The sequence below is a fragment of the Pinus tabuliformis genome, chromosome 6 (genome assembly GCF_031772625.1).
Source record: "Pinus tabuliformis cultivar Carrire ecotype Pingquan chromosome 6, CPIR1, whole genome shotgun sequence".
In the NCBI taxonomy this organism is placed as follows: domain Eukaryota; kingdom Viridiplantae; phylum Streptophyta; class Pinopsida; order Pinales; family Pinaceae; genus Pinus; species Pinus tabuliformis.
In genome coordinates this window covers 488,354,353-488,377,274 of record NC_142292.1, presented here as the reverse complement: position 1 = coordinate 488,377,274, position 22,922 = coordinate 488,354,353, and the positions used below count along the sequence as shown (strand labels likewise).

The following is a 22,922-nucleotide window of genomic DNA, read 5'->3' as shown; positions in this document are numbered from 1 at the left end:
CAAAAATAGATCAAGTTGGTATCATAGCAAAGGTTGAATTGCTTGATTGCTTGAGTTTGTCCAATTAGGGTTTTAATGGTTGCAAAATTGTGATGCTTACAAGGTTAAAGTTGCAAAAAAGATAAGGGAAACTATTGGTTGCAACCCCTAAGGTAATGCCTAGAAGAAGGAGAGTTACAAGGCCACAATCTCCACCACCCAAAGCTCCAATTCCAGCTACACTTGAAACTCCTCAAGTTTTGTCTTCAACTGAGATTGAAGAGATACACGCAGTACCAATTTCTGAGTCTGAATCCATAGCCATTATGTATGGAGAAAGAGAGCCTGAAGGTCCCTCTTCAGAAGATGAAGAATTCAAGAAAGCTTTCTATACTTTGACTGAGATGGTTAAAGTCCTCTATAAAGAGAGGAATGCTAGAATGGCTGGAGAGAGTTCTAAACCTCCACATGGAGAAGGAAGCTCAAAGGAAAAAAATGATGAGAAGAAAGATTCCAAAGGGAATGGTGGAAAACCACCTCCATCTCCACCATCCTCATCATCTTCCTCATCATCTTCACTGTCTCACACAACATCATCTTCCACTACCACCACTGAAACTGCCCATACTCATTCCAAAACCCCAAAAGGAAATACTTCATTACTGAAATTGGACATAAAATTAGAACTTCCCATGTACAATGGAGAGGTGAATGTAGAAAATTTGGACAATTGGATTTGAAATTTGGAGGTATACTGCAAAATTCAGAACCTTCAAGAAGATGGCATAAAGATCCAGTTGGCTTCATTGAAGCTAGAAGGAGTTGCACTAGTTTGGTGGGAAGCAAAGACTCAAGAGGAAATGAGAATCCATGTTAAGATATCCATCACTTGGGTTGAATTTGTTCTGCAATTAAAAGATAGTTTTATCCTTTAGCTTATATGCAAAAAACCATTATGAGTTGGTAGAATTTTAGGCAGCTTAAAGGCCAAATAGTCCAAGATTATACACATGAGTTTAGGAAAAGGGCTTTGTTATTAGTAGTGAATTTGAATTCCCAAGATACATTGCTGAAATATATTGGGGATTTACATTCCTATCCGAAACATATTATCCTTATGTTTAATCCAAAAAACTTAGATGAGGTATGTGTGCAAGCCACAAACCTTGAATCTAGAGGAAAGAACATTCAGGAAGAGGGTAGTAAGAGAAGGCCATTCAAGGGTAAGGAGAAAGAAAAGGGTGGAAAAATAAATGGAAAGAAGAATGCAAGTGTGAAGAAAGAAGGGGAGAAAATCGCATGCAAACATTGTTCTAAAGAGGGTCATGATGAAGCCCAGTGTTGGAAATTGCATCCAAAATTAAGGCCTAAGAAACAAAGCAATAAGGGGAAACAAAATACAACTGCTACCACAAAACATGACCTTGGTTCAGATTCTGGTGATGAGACAAAGATTTCAACCATGGTTACAAAAGGAAAAGAAATTGTTGCAAGCACTAGTTCATCACATAGTCAAAATAACACTCCAAATGAAGAGGCAAGAATAGAGTTGTTTCATGTTAGAGTGATTTCAAATGATACAAAGATTGATGCATTATTTGATAGTGGGTCACAATAAAACTTGATTTCAGAAGACTTGGTTAAAAAACTAAACCTTGAAACTGTACCTCATCATAAGCCGTATCCATTAGGTTGGATAGATAACAATGCAAACTTACAGGTTACAAGGAAGTGTTTATTCATGTTCGCCATTACTGAAAAGTTCATTGATGAAGTTGAGTTAGATGTAATTCCACTTGACATCTCAGAAATAATTTTGGGTAGTCCTTATCTGTATGATAGAAAAGCAGTATTTTATCGCAAGACAACAAATACATATTGCTCATGAATGGGGTGGAGTACATAGTGAGGGCCCATCGCAAAAAGATGAACATTTCTTTGGTTAATGCAGGGCAGATGAAGGGACTAGTAAATGCAAGTAAGAATTTTGTGCTTCTTGGATCAAGAAAAAGAATGATATTGATTATAAATTTTTTGAGGGTTGTGATGATAAATTGAAATCTGATTTGTTTGATGTGGTAAGCAATCATGATGAGATGTTTCAGGAACCAAATGGGTTACCTCCCAAGAGGGGAATTCAGCACGAGATTCAGTTGCAACAAGATGTTCCACTTTCGAACATTGGCATGTATCGCATGTCTATTATGGAGAGCTTGGAAATCAAAAAGAAAATTCAAGAATTGCTGAGAAAATGTATCATACACCCATCTACTTTGTCATGTGGTTCACCCATTTTCTTGGTGCCAAAGAAGGATAGAACTTGGCGCATGTGTGTGGATTTTCGTGCACTGAACAAAATCACGGTAAAGAATCGTTATCCACTCCCAAGAATTGATGATTTTCTTGATTGATTGAGGTATGTGAAGTATTTCACTAAGTTAGATTTATGAAGTGGTTATCATCAAGTTAGGATAGCTGAAGAAGACATTTGGAAAATTGCATTTAAAACTAAACAAGGATTGTTTGAGTGGCTTGTTATGCCTTTTGGTCTTACAAATGCTCCAGCTACTTTCATGAGGGTAATGAATGATGTATTGAGACCATTTCTAGATGATTTTGTCATTGTATACTTAGATGATATCCTCATATTCAGCAAGTCAAGAGATGAACATGTCGTGCATGTAAACAAAGTACTTGATATCTTGAGAAAATAATAGTTGTTTTTAAAGATATCAAAGTGTGAATTTGGCAAGACTTATTTGGTGTATTTGGGACACATTGTTGGAGGAGGTGAAATGAAAATCGACCCCTCTATGGTTGAGGTCATTTTGAATTGGCCCAAGTCCAATACAGTTATAGAGGTAAGAAGCTTTTTAGGGGTAGCACAATATTGGAGAAAGTTTATTGCTAACTTTTCTTCCACTGCAGCTCCATTACATGCATTGACAAGTGTCAAAAAAGTCTTCCATCTGGGAGATGTACAACATAAATCATTTTATGCTTTGAAGCAAATGATAAGTTCAACACCGATATTAGCACTTCCAAATCTTAGACAGCCATTCAAGATTCAAATGGATGCAAGCGATTATGCGATGGGAACAGTTCTATTGTAACATGGTAAGCCCATTTCATTTAATTCTGAAATATTTAATGGAGTTGTAACTAACTATCCCACATATGCCAAATAACTTTATGCATTGATACAAGTGTTAAGAAATGGAAGCACTATTTGATGGGGAAGAAGACCATCATCCATACCGACCATCAACCATTGCAGTATTTATAGTCACAGTCAAAGTTGCAGCAGTCACGAAATTTCAGATGGATGGGTTTTCTACAACAATTTCATTTGGTTATCAGGTATAAAAAGGGAATCTACAACAAGGTATCTGATATGCTTTCAAAGCCTATTGTAAATTCATCTGTTATACTCGAGTATAATTATGTTTTGCATGAAAGTTACATAGAACAATATGCAAAAGATAGTGAATTTCAAGAAGTATATGCAAGCTTGAGTCAAGGAAATTGAATAGAAGAGTTGGATTATCATGTACATAACAGTTTGTTGTATCACTTGAGCAAGTTGTGTATTCCACAGGGAGAAAGAAACAGTGTCATAAGGGAGGCACACGCTTCATTGATTGCTAGACACTTTGGTGTAGGCAAGACAGTAGCGAATCTTCAAAGGTATTGTTATTAGCCATGCATGTTGGATAATGTTTCTCATTTCAAAAGAAGATGTTCTTTATGTGCTACAAGTAAACCTAGCAATAGGAAACATGGTTTATACACTCCACTTCCTGTGCCTTCACGTCCATGGGAGAGTATCTCAATGTATTTTGTAGGAGGTCTTCCATTGTCAAGGAAAGGTCATGATTACTTGTTTGTAGTTGTAGACAGGTTCAACAAAATGTGCATACTAACACCATGTAAAAAGCAAATTACAGCTGAACAAATACTTCATCTTTTCTTCCAAAACATTTGGGTTCATTTTGGTCTTCCTACTTTTATTGTAAGTGATCGAGATTCTCGATTTCTTGGGAATTTTTGGTCAAATTTGTGGGACATGATGGACACAGAGTTGAAGAAGAGCACAACATTTCATCCACAAATAGATGGACAAACCGAGGTGGTCAATAGAACAATTATTCATCTTCTTAGAGGATATTGCAGCAAACATCCCAAGTTTTGGGATGAACAGTTGCATTACATACATCATGCATACAACGGGGCAAATCATTCTTCCAGAAACACATCGCCATTTGAGGCATGTTATGGGTATTTGCCAAGATTGCCATTGGACTTCATCTTTGAAAAAGATGTCGCCATTGAAGGTCAAAGTGACATCAATAAGGCAAGGAAGTTCATAGAGAAAATTCAGTTGATACATCATAGAATGCAAGAACAACTTGAGAAAAGTCAAAGCAGCTACAAGGCAAGGCATGAAAAACACCGGGTTGATCACAAATTTCAAGTTGGTGATGAAGTTTGGTTATATATTAGCAAAGAGAGACTTCAAGGGGAGGGTAAAGATCTTAAACCAATCTGTTATGATCTTTTTAAAATTCTGGAAAAGATTGGTAACAATGTATTTAAGTTTGATTTGTGTCCTTATATGCAAATATACTCTGTTGTTAATGTTGAGAATTTGAGATTGTTTGAGCCTCCTTTGATTGATGATTAAGGAGAGCATGTTCAGCTGCCATCAATAGATGATTTCTTGCCAGAATATCTAGATGAGCTTCAACGGGATCTCATACTTGACAAAAGAACCAAACCTTCAAAGAGAGGGGATGTTGAATACCTTAGAGTGGGACTCAAGGGAAAAAATCCTCCTCAAGCCAAATGATTGCAGACCGAGAAGGTGAAGGCGTTGTACCCTAACCTTATGAACAATTGATAGTATATTTTGGGGTCCAAAAGGCTTCTAGTGAAGAGGAATGATCAGGTGCTCAGTATTTAGCTCAAAAATCAAAATTCTCAGATTGGCTTGAAACCTATACGACTGCGTCTGTATCGTTAAGATGATCGCAACGCAATTCATTTCACTAAAAATCGAGTCCATATGAAGGAGAAAAGCCCTACTTTTCATTTTCCTAAAAAACTAAAAAAAATTGCAAAACATGACAAAATGATCACATGGTAGTACAGTCAGCATGATGGGAACCTTTTTCAATTTTTTCCTAATGAGGTTGTGACAAGTGTCACTTCACAATTCGCCAATTTGGTTATGTGAAACTGAAATTACTCAATGTCCTCCAAGGTGGAATTATAAGTTCATGGTGAATATTATGTGGTTTTTTTTTTAAATCATATAAAATAACATTATATATATATATATATATATATATATATATATATCTATATATATATATATATATATATATATATATATATATATATATATATATATATATATAATTCCAAATATGCATACATATAAACAATGGTGCATTTAAATGTCATATGGTAAATGCACCATTGTTTATATGTATGCATATTTGGATATATATATATATATATATATATATGGGTGGAAAAATGTATTAAGGGACAGGCGGAGGGCAGGTCGAACTCGTGACCTCCCCCTCCCAACTCTATTGCATAACCATTGAACTAAGCGGCGGGTTTGATAAACAATGGCCACAATCCTTTATTTAAGCCTACAGCGATGCCAGCGGTGGAGCAGAGGGAGCCAGATCCCTCACCATACGACCACGCAATGTAAACCATGGCCAACGTTAAAGGATAAACGCACTTAGAGCACCACTAATCCGGGTTTAAGTTAATTAATTCGTATTTAAAGATGGCAACGGTTTTGAAGGCGCGCCAATTTCAGCGGAATTGCCAATTTTGGCGGTGCTAACTGGAGTCTTCTCTAGTTTTAGCGGGGTTTCCTAGGGAAACATTGAATGAAGCATATCTTGAGTAATTTTTGACCAAATTGAGCTCAAAAAGAGGTGTTCTTGGCTAATTTAGACATTCTGAATACATTGGTACAAGTATCAAGAGCCATAGAGTTTTGTAAACAACATTTTTTTCACATTGAGATAATACAGAGGCCCAAGCCATGGAAGTTGGACCAAGTAGATGTAGCCTAGGAGGGGTGAACACCTTCATCAAAACACTGTGTTAATGTGTCTGTTTGATGGTTTGCTGCACTGTACATGTTTGTTGTTCAGTATTTGTTTCTGAAGCTATTTTTCTCATGAATGTCTTTTAAAACTTAAAGAAATTTACCTGATTGTATGCACAAACAACTAATGAAACCTCAACATAAGGAGCAATAAGCATGCATATATTTATAAATCTGTGATTGTTTTTAGCACAACAAAACTAATTATACAAAAACAAAGCAGATCCCCAACATAATCGTTGGCTTGCACCTTGTTTACTTGGCTAATTGGATGCCTATCCCATTTTCTATGCATTGGCCCAAGGTTAAGGAGGAGGCCATTTTGGCCCAGTAATCTACATCTTTATTGAATTCAATCTACTTCTTGATTGAATTCTCCTTTCATATTGTAGGAGGAGACTTTTCCCAAGGTTTTAACTTCTTCTCTTACTCTAGCTAAGACCATATATAGATTAGAATTCACTTGGATGAAATCACCAATCAAAAATTTGATAAATATCAAAGAGTTCCCAACACAATTAATGGCTTGCACATTGTTTCCTTGTTTAATTAGATGCCCCCGAGAAGTGCATTCTTCTCATGGGCTTTGGTTAGAATATTTGAGATTGTGTTTATAATTCCATGTGGTTAGGAATTGCTTTGGATTTCAAAAGGTTTGAAATAATCCTCCATGTCCTTGTCCGTAACCTTTGTTTCAGTGAAATATTTGAGTCTGATACAGATGTGTTATCACAACAACTCTTTCACGTTGACTACTATAACATTTAAATTATCCCAAGTTTGGTTGTAGACCATCTTGTTTCTTATCAGCGATACTCTGCAACATAATTATTTTGGGAGGGCATTCCATCAACTCTTAAAGATGTGATTGTTCTAAAAGTGTCTGTATAGGATTTACTTCAGCTTGGAAACATCTCTCTCCAAGAAAGAAACCATCTCACTTGATGGCAAAAGCTAGCAAAAACAAACCTCCATACTACTCTTTAGAAGCAGCAATAAATAAGTGATGAACCAATTATTCATCCCTTTGGAATAGGGCATATCTCTATGGTCCTTGGATGCACCTTTTTCTCAAATTTTGAGGTAAGGAGTTTATCATGTACCATAGTCCAATTGAATATGTTAACCTTAGGAATATCGTTGTTCCATATGTGTTTTCAGATGGGAGATCGCTACAACAGGGGGAGCAATCGAAGTTGATGAATGTAGCCGTCTTTGACTCTAAAGTCCATTTCTCCCTAGCCTCTTTAGTACTTAGTATTGAGATCCCAAGCCACACATCTACTCAAGCCACAGAAGAATATAGGAACCAAGGGTTGAAGAATAATAGGGGCGTTCATTAACAACCATCCTTTCCAGTGACTTGTGCGATCATACTACTGTAAGATGTGAATCAGATGGGTTAGATTATGTGCTTCCATCCATGCTTTTAGTGGAAGCAAATTCCAGATTACTGGATAAAGGGTTATTCCCCATAATATTGTCCTTCTAGATTTGAATTTCCTTCTTATTACCTCGAATTGATGTACATTTTGATTGGATGATTGGGGTCGCAGTGCTCATAGGGCTCTAGATTTGGGAACATTTTTACGATTTTCCTCCATTGTATCGGTGCATCTCTTCCTACTCAGAAATATTTCCTCCAGATGACTTTTTCTTACTGGTCTGCTTTATCTATGATTAATATCTAGAGTAGCTTGTCTCCCATGGGCAAATTTATAAGGGAAACGTCTTTAATCTGTAATCCTCATCCATCTTTTGATGCCTCATCATTTTCCAACTAAACAAGTGGAACTTCTTGGTATCGGTCTTCCTTCCTTGCCATGTAAACTTCCAAATTTCCCTACCTTTCTACAACATGATGCCCAATGGAGCTAGCATGGTTGAGCCTTGGAAAACTGAGAGTGTCTATAGGATTGATTTTATCAAGATTACTCTACCAGCGAGATTTTTCTAGTGTGAACCCCATTGATTAAACTTCATCTTGATATTTCTACAATGCTTGACTAGGAGTGAGGGGAAAGGTTGTAAGTGATTATGGACATCCCTAAATATTAAAAGAAAACCAATTCTTTGAGAAAGGATATTGGAGTATTCTAGAAATGGCTCGCACTACCTGAGTGCACACATTGCAGCTTAACACGAGATGTTTTTGGTGGTTTATTTACCCTCTTGAAGCTTGATTGAATATGCAAGAAATTATTAAAGATGTTGCTCCTATTTGACAAAGGTGACCCTGACATCTTCTCCTCGACCCTACACAAGATGCTTCCATCAGATACCCAATTCTCCTTACTTTATTTTTCTTCCACTAAATACACCTATCTTTCATCTGCCATTTGGGAAGCAACACTCAAATCCTTCCCCCACTCCACTTGTTCCACTTCCATCTCCCCCAAAGTTGGATCTTTCTCCATGAACAAATGGTATGATGATGATTGCAAGACTCTACATCGATAACTTCGATATGCTTTCACCCACTCTCAACCATTCTACTCTGACCTCAAAGCCTCTTATCGTCGTCTCATCCGTCGCAAGAAAGGACTCTTTATATCTCATATAAGACGAGAACTTTATATTCTCCTAGCCCACTCCTGTAAACAATTATGGTGTACCATCCTTCCCTGACGCTTCCCTCTTCAATCTGACCTCGACCCTACATCTATGTTCTCTCACACTTCCAACCTTTATGATATTCTCAAGTAGGCCTGAATTCATGTTACCTCCCCCCATCTTCTTGTTACCTATTATTAGACAGAGATATTAGAGAGGCCATTTGGGTGATGAACAACAACAAAGAAGTCGATGAGGAAGGCTACCAAGCACAATTCTTTAAGCACAGTTCTCGTGTGTTGGTTAGCTACTTAGTTGATCTCTTAAACCATGTAGTCCGTGAAGTTTTTACACCAACATGGTCACACCACATCATCCATATGATCCAAAAATCAGGTTCCAAATCAAATCCCAATAACTATAGAACAATCATGGTGGGCCACACATTCTCGAAGTTGTATGCTACTGTTCTACATAGGTAATTCTCTGGTGACCTTAAGCAGAGACAACTCAGAGCTAGGGGATAGGTAGGTTTTAGACTGACTCATCAGACCATTGACCACATCTTCACCCTCTGCGTTGTGATTGAAGAGGCACGACACCACTCTTCGAAAGTCTACTATTGTTTTCTAGATTTTCGGAAAGCTTTTGACTTTGTTCCGAGGGAAGCCTTACTCCAGAGACTCAAAGATATTGGTATCTCTACTACCCTATTGACAACTATTATGCGCCTATATGAGTTTGTCCTTGGTCATCTTCACATGGCTCATGGATGTTTGGTTTCATCCAAATCACTATTAGGGTTAAACATGGTTGTCCAATATCCCCTACTCTGTTTGGGATCTATATTAATGAGTTGGAGGAACTTCTACACGAGCATATCCAGGACACTGATGGTTGCCTTCTTCACTAAGTTCTAATATCCATTCTACTATTCGTTGGAAATGTGGTCCTCCTCTCCTCATCCCTAGAATGATTTCAGAGGTAATTGAATTCCTTAGCTCTGTTTTGTGATCTGTGACAATTGATGATCAACCTGGGTAAAACCAAGGTTATGATATTCAATGGGGTGAAGAAAACTCTAGACCTTCACTTCCTATTCAGAGGGGAGGATGTTGAGATCACCAACACGTATACTTACTTGGGGGTGCAATTCTCAGGCCCCCGATTTTCTTTGCGACCAACACTTCAGCCTCATATCAACAAAGGATATGGGTCCTTAGTCCTTCTCAAGAGATAGTGCTTTCAACATCACTTCCAAGACATCTCGTCTAAAATGAGCCTCATGGACACCTTGATCCATCCCACTATTCTATATGGCTCAGATATTTGGGGACCGTCTTTACTTGAGTCAGACTGGGATTCAACTGAGAGAGTCCATATTCTTCTTCTTTGCCATGCAAACTGACAATACCTCAGCACATCATCCTTGCAGAGTTTGGAGCTCAGCCCTTTCGGCTTGAGACAGTCTTTAGATTGGTTTCATTCTTGCATCATGTCCACGGATTTGTAGACTCGATAAAGATTAGGGATCGATATCCTTAATTGGCATATTTCTCATCTGAGACTATTTCCCATTCTACTCCCTCAGGGCGGGCCAAATGTTGGTTTACATGAGTTTCAGATCTCTTAGAGTTAGTGGGCATTCAGTTGATCACCTCCCCACTTTCTGATATTCCTTATATGCTCTTGTTCACCTTTTACCTACTAGACATGAGTTGAACAAGATCACCAGGGAGGACATTTATGGGGAGTTCATCTAGGTCACCTGGGTCAATCCTTTGGGGGGGTTGTGCCCAAAGATGGCCTTCTACACTGAGCACTTCTTGCAGCTGAGAGATAGGCTCATTGTTCAACCCATAGTATACGTTTCACCACTAGATGCATGCTCTTCAAATTCCTCTAGGCCAATTCAAAGTAGGTTCTCATAGACTTTAGGTAGATATGGACCACCAAATTGATCAACCAAACAAAATCTGCCAGTTATGTCATTTACAGGAAGTGGACCCTCGCCGACTTTTTCAGGTATCCTAATCATAGATGTTTGGCCCTATATATTCAGAAGTCTCTCAAGTTGCAAGCACATATTCTTCAGCCTCCCATCAGACCAAACCCCACACAGAGGATCACAACATTTTTCAAGGTAATACCTTCAGACAGGGGCACCAAGAGACCGACTGATACCAGTTATATCCAGACTCTAGATCAGTGAGGATCCATGGGACTTCACCCCGCCACACAAGATCTCAGCAAAAAATTCGTCTCAAATCCGTTTCTGGGAGACAGACCAGGTCCTCTAGACCTCAGCAGCGTGCGAACTCCCTCAGGAAGCAATTTAGTGGACAGTCCGCACTTTCAACCAACTCTTCATCAAGCCAAAACCGTTTTTGAGTTTCTTTCAGGGTTCTTCATTCAACCTCGAATGTTAGAAGATATGGGTTAGATCCTCAAACCCATTAGCTCCTGGATCTTCTCTGCCAGGGCATTTCATGCATTGTATCTTTTATGTTCATGCACTGCATCTTGTATACTTCATGCATTATATCTTTTATATTCATGCATTTTATCTTTTATAGGAGACAGTTTGGTTATCCCGCATTGTATGGACATAATTGTACTCAACAATCCCTTTGACCTACTTTGTGGTCAATAGTTGGACATAAATAAAATTATCTTACCTTATCTTATTTCATCTCGCCTAATAATCTTTATGGGTGGAAGGTTATTTGAGATCCTTTTTGCTTCAAGCTTCATGCTCAGAGAATCTACCATGATAATGTATAATAGGGGAGAAAGCATGTGACCTTGCCTCAACCCACAGTTCCCTATGGAAAAGATTCTAGTTTTCCATTTTCCAAAGTTGAAATTCATGTGATGATGATGGAGGAAGAGACCCAATAAATGAATGTAGAGTTGAAACTAAAATTGAACATTATCTCAAATAAGAGGGAATGTATCACCCTATAAAATACATTAGCCATGTTGAGCTTTATTGTCGTTCCTTTTTCCTTGTTCTCCCTAAAAGAATGGCTTCTTGAACTAGAACAATATTATACACTATTTGTTGGTTATGCAAGAATCCTCCTTGGTTTTTTAATAATAACTTGGGCATATCTTCTCTCAACCTCTTGGCAATGATTTTAGTCAACATATTCTTGTATGCTTAGTTGCAGGGAGATAGGTCTAAACCTAGAGAAGGTGGCTAGATTGGGCTCTTTTGATTTAACAGCTAGGAAGGCTACGTCGGTGCTACCTCCCATTTTAAAGAACTTTTGGACAAACTACCACATTCTTTAAGAGAGGTTTTTATTAAGCTGCAAAAGACTCTGAAAAAGGAGATGAAGAACCCATAAGGTCCTAAGGCCTTGTCAAGCCCAAAACTCCAATTGGTTTCGTTAAGCCCACTTTACCTGTTTTTGAAACCAATCTTGAAATGCTTTATAGAATTTCCATTATATCCTCGGGGTTTACTCGCTCGTGCTTAATGAAGAGGTTGGAAAAGTGGTTCTTGGATGAATTTTCTAATACCTGGAATTCTAAATTTTTGGATCTATCTTACAATGTGATATCCTTGACATTATTCCTTAGTGTTCTAGTTCTTGCTTGTTTTTGAAAGAGGGTTAAAATCCTATCTCTAGGTCTGAGCCATAGGCTCCCTGATTTTTAGCCTCCACATCTTTACATTCCTTGCTCCCTTGTGAATTTTATGTTGGCTCTTGAGCTTGTAAGCGAAATGTTATTTATTCTTTTTACATTTTTGAATGGATTTATTTTGGACCCAAGTCTCTTGCGCTTACAATTCAAATGTTATTTCTTCTATTTCCATTTTTGAATGCATTTCTTGTAGCTGAGCTTTAAACACATATTTTCCCTTTCCTAGGCCATGGGATGCCTTTACCCAAAGCTTCATGGTTGACTTGATCGATTTTACTTTTTTCTCCCAAATGTAAGTAGAGATGCCTATGACCCAAACTTCCTAGGCCTTGGCGATTTAACATATTACTTCCATTCCCATTGATTTCTCAATGTCTCAGGGTTCGTTGCTTTTGCTCTGTAATACTTTCAGGGCGGGGTTCTATTGCCATGGTATTAGAAATTGTAATTTGAAAAATGAAAAGTATTTGAACTGTGATCACTAGAAAAGTATAACAACAAAGTAGAAAATCATAGAGTTGGATGAGTAAATTGGTGAATTCAAAACGTTTATAGGCTTACCTTTGACAATCCCTATCTTGCTACCAAGATAACACATGTTCCTGATAAATAATACCATGATTCCAACCCCCTAGCCACTAATGGAAATCTATAGGAATAATTTCATGTGTGCAATAGAAATAACACAAAAAATCATAACAATCTATAGAATTATTTCAATTTCCATAAACCATACAACATATTATAGTCAAACTATATAAATAATTTCCATAATGAAGGTGAATAACTTATCTATGTCAAGGATTGAATACCAAACAAATAATAAAGATGGACCACCTAGTAAGGCTATGATATTACAGGAACAAAGAAGGATAATACAAAATTCTCAGAGCAATCTCTCCATCTTAGGAAAAAGAAGAATACTAACCAAGGGTCTCACTACCAAGTTCTTCAAATAAGACTATTATTTGGCAACCATAATACATGCCCCACACAAAACAAGGAAGGTTATTCCTTTTTTTCTCAATCATTCCTCACTCTAGTGTTATTCAGTGTCGGCCTAGAAATGTCCAAGTTGTTGTCCATTAACTCCAACATAAATTTTCTTAATTCTTGGCTCTTCTCAAGGTTCTCATGGATTCCTTTCATGGTTGTTCCATCCTACATTCTGGAATCCCTCTTTCCCGAGCAAATATCCCTTTTCCTCTCCAAAAATGGGCTCTCCCTTTCCATTTGACTTTTTTTCTTCTTTGCATGAGAAAAATATGGCCAATGAGAGTCTAAAACTAGCTTCTTTTTGTGGGGGCAAATTTCCTAGAATGTAGGAGGTGGTGGCTTAGATATAGGGCTTAGTTTCATCAACTCCTCTTATCTCCCATTTGGATCATAGTCTAGGATCAATAGATTGAAGGTTAATCACAAGATGAGTAAAACACTGAGATAGGATTCTAGGAATGTAAAATTCTTTTGGACCCCCTCAACTTTTCCCTCTTGTGGTATCATAACTCATTTAGGTGCTCATGCTTAGTTAGTCTTGTTTCTTTTATTAACTGCGAATAAGCAATATTTAAAAGTATCCAAAATTACCACGATATGTCTACTTCAAAGTGTAAATAAGTCATAGTAAGAAAATGTCTATGCAAAGTATTTAAACAAAAATAAGATCAAGTTCACCCACTCGGAGTAGCTCAATTGGCGATCACCTTGATAATGAAGTGCTATGTTCCATGAGATTCTACGTTTAAACCTCTTCGTGGATTAGCCAAAAAAAGAAGATAAAGTTCAGATCATTTCAAAGGGTTGAAACCATGACATTACATCCCCTTTCCCTTGGGATAAAGTTATTCTCTATGTCCTTTTATTATAGCAATGTTTATGTCTTCATTTTTTAGCTATACTTGCAATGCCATCCTCTTCATTATCTTGATATATTTCCAAACTTTTAGTATTTCGTCATATGCCTAAAACAATCATCAAAGTAAACATGCATATAACAAAAGATAAAGTATGTAATCCAATCCAATAATTATGTATATGAATATATACCTACTTCATATAATTGCCATGGATGACACTTAGCACAATATTTTTTCAAAGAATCAATGTATATAATGCACTAATGATCCCAACTATTGTGTAAGATGAATTTCTTACATTAGATTCATTCAAGTCACCTCTTCCTTGCAGTCATGCAACATCTTTAGTTAGGCATTCCTTTCTCCCACAAACACAAGTTCTTACATTAGATTCGTTCAAGTCACCTCTTCCTTCTAGTCGTGCAACCTCCTCAGTTAAACATTCCCTTCTCCAACAAACAAAAGGGATTTCAATGAGCAACCTTTGTCATCATAATTTAAATAGTCTCATAAATGAATAGTTTGGGAACATTGATCTCTCGTTGTGTTACATTATAAAAAAATTACAAGACACCATAAATGCATCTTAAAAAGTTGAATCAATCGCTACTTACACCAAAATATTGGACAAATGGGTTCTACCTTGTTTGCATATCTTGCCAAAGCGTTAGGTATGCTTTTGAAAGAGTCGTCCCACCAACAGTAAAGCGGCAAGTGGGGAAGCACACCTATATGAAGATTGTTGAGGGCACAACGTTCTTGGAGTTTCAATCTAGAGTTCACTTGTTCAAGTGCATCTCCTGAGATCCCAGAAAATATGGGTCATTCCCAAAGATTAAGTATTTGTCTTCCTTTGTTTCAAACAAGAAGGCATAGAACCGCTCCACAAAAACAATGATTCATTTGTCCTTTGATTAGAGTATGTCAATTCTTTTGGATTTAAGATATCATTTTTTAGTGGGGTGATCAGATTCCCGTGAACTAGCTAATTAGACATTTTTCTACCAATGTTATAGTTATGTGTTTGGGGGAGGACAAGCAAGCTTCAATGTGGGAATATTTTCAGCTCTTTTGACAAACCATGTTGGTTCTCTAATTTTGTTTAAAAAATATTTCCAAAAATAATTTCAACCAAAATTTTACATACCATTAGTCCAAACATTTTGATAAAGCACTATTCAATATAAATAATATGTATAATTCCTTCCATCATTAAAATAGTCTTTCTATATATATTTATATTTTTTAGTCTTTCTATATACATTTATATTTTTAAATTTTAAGGGAAAAAAAATTGAAATTATTTTGTAATTCCATGCATTTCAAGTCGACTGCTTACTGCATTAGCCCTTAACGTTCGATGGCAAACAATGAGCTCGGCAGTATTGTAATAATCAATCGATCTGTTTGAGCCCATTAAACCACGTTGTCCCAGCAACTGCAATTCGATACCTCCCACTCCGCAAAAGAAGAAACGATCTTCCGTTGCCGGGATTTGAACCCGGGTCGCCTGGGTGAAAACCAGGTATCCTAACCGGACTAGACGACAACGGATATATGACTTTAAACTTCTTACTGAAGCAACCTTAAATTTATTCTTATGAACGAACAACACCTATCTTCCTTCAGGGTGCCGAAGTGAACGACTGAATAATCAATCTTGTAAAGGTAAAGTGTATGCCTGCAGCGGAAGCGCTTTCATACCCACAGGTCCCAGGCTCGAAACTTGGCTAGAAATGGCTTCAATTTTAAATTTCGGTTATTTTTTACTTGTTTGTCCGTTTCATGTGTGGCAGTCCATATCCATTACTAACTGGACTAAGCCACCTTAATGTGATTCGATTTAACTTAAATAAACAAGTGCATTTTGTCTATAAATTTTAATGGATATTTCGAAAATCTCATCACTGCCGGTCCACATAAAGGATAAAAACTGCGAGCCTTCACTGAATGCAGTGGCATTACAGTGGATCGTTTACCATCCATCATCAACCAAAAAAAGCATTTGTTATGATGGGGATAAAAAGTCTTCGCAGATTAACAATGGACAGAATTATTGGAAATTGGATTGGTTGAAGAAAGTTGTTAAGTTTTCATTAATATATCTATATTGAGGATGTTTTCATGTATATCTTGTAAAATAAAACATTTCTTTTCCTCTTTTTCTATTTCGCCCCCTTTCCCCGCGTAAGCTCCGAGACATCTGGTCCCAGGGGTGTAGTTAGTTAACTACTTTTAGATCAAAGATTTTGAATTGCAACTTAGGTTTGGTCAACACTTGGTGCCGTGGTGTAGTTGGTTATCACGTCAGTCTAACACACTGAAGGTCTCCGGTTCAAGTCCGGGCGGCGCCAATTCTTCTGTATTTTTGCAGGCAGGTCCTTTCCTTCGACGGCGAGATGGAACATCCCCATCTACGTTAAGAAATAGAAAACTGTGAAAACAACGAGTATGTTGCAAGTACGACTGTCTTTGTTGCAGCTGGAATAGCTCAGTTAGTTGGAGCATAGAAAACTGTGAAAACAAGGAATATGTTGCAAGTACAACTGTCTATGTTGCAGCTGGAATAGCTCAGTTAGTTGGAGCATAGAAAATTGTGAAAACAAGGAATATGTTGCAGCTGGAATGGCTCAGTTAGTTGGAGCGTGTGACTGGTCGGAGGTTCAAGTCCTCCTTCTAGCGTTCAATATATTTTGAAAATTCAGCTAAACACATCTGGTTAGTATGGACTCACAGGTATGTGTTTTCTTCTATTTTACAACCCCTACAGGTTTTTCACTAATCTGTCTTCTAGATTGATTGGATACAGGTTATATTTTGAAAATTTAGCTAAACACATCTTAGTATTGACTCACAGTTATGTGTTTTTTTGGTTTTACAAGAAGTACAGTTTTTTCGCTTATGTGTCTCTTCTAGATTGATTGGATATAGGTTATTTATAAAAATGAAGAAAATCCTCTTCCATTTTGTTAGAAAATCAATCCCAATCACCGTATTAAACACTTTGATAGCAATCATACTTGTGAGAATTACTTTTGCAGGTTGCGATTTTGTTTGATGGTGGAATGACTAAAGTCTGAGCAGTAGTACAGCCTTCATCATTCTGCAACACATCAGTTAGTTAAAGCAATTAATACATAGTTGGTAAAATGTATATTCAAGCATTCACTGGGCAACTCTTAGTTGCAGTATGCAACCTCTGCAAGTTCAGAAAATCATCCATTTTGGATAATCGTCCATCCTGTTTCTTAAATATTTGATGTGTCATGTATTAATGAGTCAAATGTATGTTTTTGTATAAATATGAATGTAAAAGTCATTTGCAAGGTTGAGGAGAGAGAGGGTGAAACTGTGTGAGGTAGTGAAGAGGAAATAGTGGAGTGAATTTTGGTGGGCGCCTGACTGTGTTTTACTGTTTTACTCAGCAACCCCCTGGTAAAGTGTAAAACTTTGTTTTTACTTGGTGAATGAGCCACAGTCTCATACGAATATAATTTCATACATTTGAATTATAAACTAAAATTTTATTGTGTTGCTCCAAGCCTTACTCTATTTTTGTTGTGCATTAAATTTTAAACCTTTGTATAGTTGTTATTTCCTTGTGACAACTGCAGTTTTGAGTTGCTGCAACCGATTCCTGAATGAAACTCCTCTCCTTTGCCTCCATCTGATTAGTATAGACTCACAAGTATGCATTTTCTTGTATTTTACAAAACCTACAAGTTTTTCACTTATGTGTCTTTTCTAGATTGATTAGATACCAGTTATTTATAAAAATGAAGAAAATCCTCTTCCATTTCACTTAAATGTTTCTTTTGAATTACTTGCATATATGTTATCTATAAAAATGAATAAATCTATAATAGAATGCTATACCTCTTCTAGATTGAATACAATAAAACTATAATGAAATGCTATACCTGTTCTGGATTGCTTGTATTCAGGTTACTCTGCCAAACCGGAAAAAACATCCATTTCACTTTTGTGTTTCTTCTGGATGCCTTGAAAATTAAGCAAAAAAATCTGTATTTTAAAAACTTATTAATAGTATCCGTTTTTCTCATCTAGTTCACATATCTGTTTCTTTTGGATTCAGGTATTTATAAAAATGAAAAATTCCTCTACCATTCCATTCCTTGTATTATAGTTATTTATTAAAATAAAAAAAATTCCATCCATTCCACTTACATTTATTTATAGAAATGAAAAAGAAAAGCTTAATGAAACGTTTCGTAAATAGAGTATGTGTTTGTAATCTCACCAGAGTCGGATTTTAAAATAACATGGCTATGTAATTTCTGAAGCTGCTTGCAATCTGAGGCCTATTATTGTGAAAATTACTTTGTAGGTACCGGTTATGCTAAATATTTATGAATGCAATTATGCATATTCATATTAATTGTATATAGTCAGCATGACGAAATGTCAATAGAAATGGCCTAGCGAGTAGGTCAAGTGTCGATGAAACGCATGGAAAAGGCCTTTAAGGCTGTTTTCGCATGTCAATTAAAGTGTCATCTCTTCACTATAACTCTTTGATTTGGAATCAAATGGAGGCAACTAAAACTCTGTTTCAAATGGATTAGACCGCAGAAAAAGATACTTAAAAAAGGGGTTGAAGTTGTTTTTAACAATTTTCAACTTTGGTTTCCTCAATTTCTCTGCCTCAATCTTTTGATTATTGTTATTTTTTATTTTGTTGTATCTTGTTTTTGGATGGTCTGAATTTTTTTTACATAGAAATTGAAAATCATATGTCGGTGTAAAGCAACCATTAACTAAAAACACCTCAACCCACTCCTCCCAATGAGTAATGAAATTGGAACACTGAAAACATGGTAATAAATTCATAATCTAGGTCCTCAAGCGGTGGGGCTTCCTTCGATGAACTGTGATCAGTAGCATCAATTTGAAAGAATTTGGGATCCTTGCATTTATCCCCGTGGGAATATTTCTCATCACAGTAGTAACATAATCCTTGCTTTCTTCGTTCTGCCATTTCTGTCGGTGACACCTTTTGAACCTTGAGTGTTTGGGTAGTGCTTTGAGCTTGTGGGGGGCGACCCTTGGCGATGAAATTTGGGCGGACTGGGCCGCTAACACACATTCTACTTCACGAGCTATCCTGCAATCCTGCAGCCATGAGCTAGGGTGGTGTAGTCGGATGTGGGCTTGTATGGCTTCTTTAAGACCACTAACAAAACATTTCGTGTAGAACTCATCTTGTAGACCTCCAGTGCCGAAAGCTAAGGCTTCAAACGCTGTAATATATTCATTCACTATTCTTGTCTGTTGGAGCTTAGTGAGATGACCCAAAAAGGCAGATTCATGGTCAAAGCGATCCATAAGAGCTTTTTTGAATGTCTCCCAAGTCAAGGGCCTTCCATAGCAACGTTGATGCCATTGCCACCATTGCCATCTTTCATTGTCCAAGTACACGATACCCACACTAAGCTGAGTTGCATTATCTAGGATGTAATTCAGATTGAAATATTGCTCCATTTGTGCTATCCATGCAGCCGGGTGAGAGCCATCAAATTTATACATGTCCAGCTTGGGTGGTCGCAGATGGGATTGTTGGTGGGTGCCAAAGAGGTGAAGAGACTAGCTAGACTCACCCTCACTGTTTTCAGTGCCAATATATGCCTCCTCGTGTGCCTCCACCTTGCCCTTAGAGAGTGTTGCATTTAAATCCTTCAGCTACAACACTACCTCTTTCAAGGCTTATTCAAGGTTGTCCATCCTCTCATTCGCCATTGCTTGAGCTCTAGTTTGTACCATGCACTGAGGCAATGTATTAGAAATTTGGGACCGCCCGAATTTTTTTGCACTAACAATTGAATGGTACCACCTTGCTCAGCTCGTCGTCCTGATTCTTATGGGCGAAGTCACCAATAAGTGCCTTGGTTTTTTTTTTTTTGAACTCTGAACAGATTTTTACTCCTTGCTTAGGAATACTGCAGTAGCCAAATCCCAGAAATGTCAATGCTAACAAAATTCCTACGAAAATCACGCCCAGATATAGGAACCCACACAACTACTCAGATCGGATGGTGGATCTGATGGATCTGAGAGATCTGAATGGCTGATTTAATAGATCTGCACGGCGGAACTGATTGTTGCTGCGGTGACAAAACTCCACTTGCGAGATCTGATCTAGCAAAGATTATCCGTGATCCAGAGATAGATCAGGGAAATATGGTCTCCAGGAGTGTCAGGTGCTACAGATCGCAATATACATAAGGGTCTGACAGTAGTACTCGGCCCAATTTTTCAGGGCACTAACCAAGGAGGATCAACCGTATTCTTAGCCGTACAACCTGACTACCCTATCGTACGCACGAGTAATCTCTACGAGTGCTGTTCTCGATGTACTGTAGCAGCAAGACAGCCGACGATTTATCTATGGCGAGGTTGCAAGGGAGCTAGGGGGCTTCCGATATACCCAAAAGGTACTTGGAAGACAATCCGTGCGCGGTTCTGTCTAATGCGCTACTACTCGAAGGGGTACCCACAGGTGTTACAAGGGAGTCCAACAAGCGTGACCACCTCTTGTATTTCCTGCATGCATACCTCTCCAAATCTGCAGATTTATGTGCTCAACGACAGATCCCATGGTTTAAAGACGCTAGAACACGTCTCTAGCCAAAAAAAAAAATTGCTAGAAATTGGAGATCCCACCGGCCCTAGAAAGTGCTCTGATACCACTTGTTATGCTCTTAACCTGCAAGACGATACTAGAATACCAAATATGCGAAGAAATATACCCAGAACAAAGAACAATAAGAAATAACAGCAAGTATTAATATTCAGAAAGCAATGTTCACTTGCCTCTTCGAGGGGGCAACCTCCAATAGAGTTGAGCTCAATACAAAATAAGACACCATCCTCCTCGAGGGGAGTCTCTATCCTTTATATAGGATTCATACATGCAATACCATGGGGCAATACCATGGTTCTTATTAATACCATCTATCTAATACCATGGCCCATTTGCAACTAACTGTGGTCCCTTCATTAAATGCAGGTTAACCACTTACAATTATTAATATGGGCTTTATTGACTCTTTACTTAACTATAACTATGACTCGATTCTATTACATAAATAAGGGGGTTAGGGTGGGACCCTAACATATTATTACCAAAATGTCAAAATAACATGAGAATAACAGTCACAGTATCTTAAGCTCAAAATTTCCCTTTTCTACAATAAACAGTCAAATCCTAATCAGGCCCTAAGCCTTCTTATTTATGCAACTGAAGCTACCAACAACTTCCTTAAAATTTGGGAGGCTTGGCTCCCAAGCTTGAGATTAACTTGTCCTCAATTATCACTAGCTTGGCTACCTATGAACTCGGTGGGCTTGGCTTCTTGTAACTCCGAGAAGATGAGATCTGGTGGAGGAATATTCGAGTGATTGAGGAGTTAAGAAGGGAGATCCAGTCTCCTAAAATCTCTCTTGCTTGTCTACTTTGAGTTCATGTACTTAAATTAGCCAAAAACTTCTCCAAATCCTGCAATAAATGCACATTAGGCAACATGACCTAACATCTCACCTTTACCCTTCTCACTAAGCAAAATATAATAAAATATGTAAAGAAATGTGAGAAAAGTTGATTTTAATAAGCCGGAGAGTGGCATTAAGGCCCATATAATTTATCTATTGATGAGCCTCATCATTATCAATATAGTAATTAGTTCTATTAAAATGACACATTGAAGCAATATGAGTCGTATATGACATAGTGTTTAGTAAATCAATCTCATGTGCAATTTCATTCCATCAATATGAGTCTATGATTTCTATTAGTAATAGCTTCCATTCTTGTGCTAGGGTGAAGGGAGTACATATTTATTTGCCGCACTTTGGTACATTAAATCCCTTGTTTTCTGTAATCTTTTGGGCAATATTTTTATGTTTTTTTAGAGATGCTACAATGACCTTCCAAGATAGGTGATGATGGAAGTAATGTTGAAGTGTCTACCTTTTGTTATTTTTCACACCCAATATCTCCACATAAGCATGTGTGTTACTATGTGAAAAGGATTAAGTGGTTTAAAATTAATGCTATATTTTGCTTAGTGAGAAGGGTAAATGTGAGATGTTATGTCATGTGGCCTAATGTGCATTAATAGCAGGATTTTTAGCAATTTTTGGCTAATTTGAGTGTAGGAACTCGAAGTAGACAAGTAATAGGGATTTTAGGATATTGGATCTCTCTCCTTAGCTCCTCAATCACTGAAAGATTCCTCCACCATATCTCATCAGCTCATAGTTACAAGTAGCCAAGCTGGCTGAGTTCATTGGTAGCCAAGCCAACGATAGTTGAAGAGAAGTTAATCTCAAGTTTGGGAGCCAAGCCTCCCTAATTTTAAGGAAGTTGTTGGTAGATTCACTTGTATAAATAAGAAGGCTTAGGGCATCATTAGGATTTGACTTTTTATTGTAGCAAAGAGGAAATTTTGAGCTTAAGATATTGTGATTGTTATTCTCATGTTATTTTTGATATTTTGGTGATAATGAAAAGAGTATCTTTGATCCAGCACTGAGTTGACTCAGAGGGCTGAAGCTCTTAGGTTAGGGCCCAACCCTAGCAGCATAGGTTCCTCTTCTTTTTGTATATGTATGCTTAGATTACATTCATAGTTAGTTGTTGAAGTTATTTATGATTTATTTCATTTACAAGTACTTGAATGATTGTTTAGTTTTGCTCCCATTAATTGAAAAGGTAGATCAATGGT

General features: G+C 37.4%; 2 non-coding genes across 2 annotated transcripts; one reads left to right on the top strand and one right to left on the bottom strand.

Moving 5' to 3' along the window:
* Positions 1-15,658: 15,658 nt before the first annotated feature.
* On the bottom strand, positions 15,659-15,732 carry TRNAE-UUC (transfer RNA glutamic acid (anticodon UUC)). Its single transcript has one exon. It is a non-coding gene; the product is annotated as a tRNA-Glu (tRNA).
* A 726-nt stretch (positions 15,733-16,458) lies between these two features.
* TRNAV-AAC (transfer RNA valine (anticodon AAC)) lies at positions 16,459-16,532 on the top strand. Its single transcript has one exon. It is a non-coding gene; the product is annotated as a tRNA-Val (tRNA).
* The last annotated feature ends 6,390 nt before the right edge of the window (positions 16,533-22,922 follow it).